The sequence below is a fragment of the Notothenia coriiceps genome, unplaced genomic scaffold (assembly GCF_000735185.1).
Source record: "Notothenia coriiceps isolate Sejong01 unplaced genomic scaffold, NC01 NC01_scaffold00012028, whole genome shotgun sequence".
NCBI lineage: Eukaryota > Metazoa > Chordata > Actinopteri > Perciformes > Nototheniidae > Notothenia > Notothenia coriiceps.
In genome coordinates this window covers 8,144-10,510 of record NW_011344729.1, presented here as the reverse complement: position 1 = coordinate 10,510, position 2,367 = coordinate 8,144, and the positions used below count along the sequence as shown (strand labels likewise).

The 2,367-nt window shown below is 34.0% G+C and overlaps 1 long non-coding RNA gene across 1 annotated transcript; it reads left to right on the top strand.

Annotated features, from left to right (window-relative positions):
• Positions 1–699: 699 nt before the first annotated feature.
• Positions 700–2,016, top strand: LOC104947141 (uncharacterized). The gene is made up of 2 exons (XR_798527.1): positions 700–876; positions 1,754–2,016. It is a non-coding gene; the product is annotated as an uncharacterized lncRNA (long non-coding RNA).
• Positions 2,017–2,367: the final 351 nt, after the last annotated feature.

The following is a 2,367-nucleotide window of genomic DNA, read 5'->3' as shown; positions in this document are numbered from 1 at the left end:
TCTCTCCTCTACATCTTTGTACCCTCGGTTATAGCTCCTCCAGAGAGACTCCTCTCTCCTCTAAATCAGTGTATCCTCGGTTACGGCTCCTCCAGACAGCCTCTTCGATAATCGATCCTCGACGACCCTTTAGAGAAATTTGTTTTCCTTCGAGACGGCGCGCCGACATCCGTTTCCGGGTCGCTGCCGGAGGACCTGGGAGTCTGTGACGCGAAAATTATAGAAATGACAAACGGCTCATTTCCCAGGACTCGCGCGCGTCTGCTTGACGCCGGGACGACCGGCTGCCCTCCCCGACAGGCGCACGGACGCGAGGGCCCGCTCATCACTGCGCGCACATGTGCGACAGCAGTTTTAATTTTCCTTTTTTATTTCGTTAAATTATAAGAATTCGGTAAAAAATATATTTATGTTTATCTTTTTTGCAGCCCAAGCGCGTTGCCCTTCCTCTTTTATAATTTATAAAAATTCATGTGTCTGTGTTTATGTTTCAAAAATATAATTTGAACCTGAATATATATATTTTGTAACTATTGTTATTGTTTATTGTGAATTACCAGGAAAATTCAACTAAAAGTTGTGTAAATATTGTTTTCTGATTTAATAACTTATTTTAGTGTTGTAAGAATACTTTTTGCTTCATCATGTATTACTTTTCACAGTTTTACTGACTTCACCTTCTTCTCCCCTCAGAGAGGAAGTTGCCTGTTGCTAAGCGACCGGTCAGCTTCTCTGGCACTATAGTAACGGGCATCTCCAGGAGCATATCAGGAGACGAGAACGAGACACCACCAAATTACCCATCACCCCCCACTCCTGCAGCCCCGCCCCCCCCAGTTGACCTGGAGAGCAGCCCCAACACTGATGGGGGAGCAGGTACACAAACACACAGATACTATACTGCGGTCAAAAGTACTAACACAAGTTGTGCTTCACTGCTGTTAACGGCGGTGCACTGAGAATTAATATACAATATATTTAAAATAATAAAAACACTGGAATGGATTTTTGTCTGCATTTTGCCATACATTTATAAAAAATAAGATTTCACTAAATAATAACTTAAAGTTATTAAAATTATAAAAATGTCCAATGCTGTGACTTTTCAACTATTATATATGATATCATTACATTATTAATACTTGTGCATTTATGTAAAAGTACTACATGTAGAAAGCGTCATAAAAGACAAACTTTGAATGTTTTAGTTAATAGAAAATAATTGTAATTAGAAACAAAATATTTAGTTAATATCATTTAAATAAACAAATACAAGTTACATTCCAATGGTAATAGCTAAATTAAATATAATATTAGCAAGAATTTAATATATTGTTTGCAAAAAATACAAATATATGTAAAAAAATTCAAATATGAATATATAACAATAAACAAATAAATACATTAAAAACATAATAATAATTACATTAATATTGTGCAACATTGTCATTGTAAAACATGCAATGCAATGCTTATTTTCCATGTAAACACAGATGATTAAAAAAACATAGGAAGAATATATTTTAAAACACACAAAAAAACCAACGCTAATAATTACAACTAATATTAAAGATCAAAACATAAAACAATGACTTCAACAAAAAATAAATAAATAGAAGAAAGCAATACAATTAAATTAAAAAAACATTACTAACGACAACACCAAACATATTAATAACACTTCTATAACTTCCCTATAAAATGTCAGAACTGTTTCAAGGGATTTTCTAAATCTCTACTTTTGTTTTTGCAGGTTCACAGATTAAAAAAGAGAACTTGGAAGCAAGTGAGTTTTATTCTGAAAGGACTGAAAGCGAAACCAATGGATCTTCTGCAGGATTCTTCACCAACATAAAGCAGTAACTCATCCCTCTCTGTCTTCATCTCTCCATTAATGTTTTTTCTGAAATCGTGAGTTTCAATACTCATCAAACTGTGATTAAATCAGATCATTCTGAACACTTTGAACAGGCTAAATAAGCTACATAATGCACTTCGCTTCGGCCAAAAATCTTTTTTTTTAAAAAAGCTTTTTGTTTCAAAACGTATAACAAAAGTAACTTTTTCCCAGTTTTACGTCAAGTCTTTCTCTTTTTGCCCGGTCAGACAAGAAAGTGACTTAAATTCTAGGTTGAGTTAAAGCTTGGTGAGGTAGTTGGGTTTAGAGCTACATTTAGGACAACCAGGTCTTAATGTCTTGTGAGGTGTTGTTTCAAGGGTGAGTTTACATTCTCCCATTTATAAACATAGACATGTGGATATTTAATAAGCCAGTTACAGTATCTCAAAATTATAACTTTAAATAATAAAAATAAATACATTATGCATTACTTAATTACAATGATACAATTGTGAGTACATAAAAAT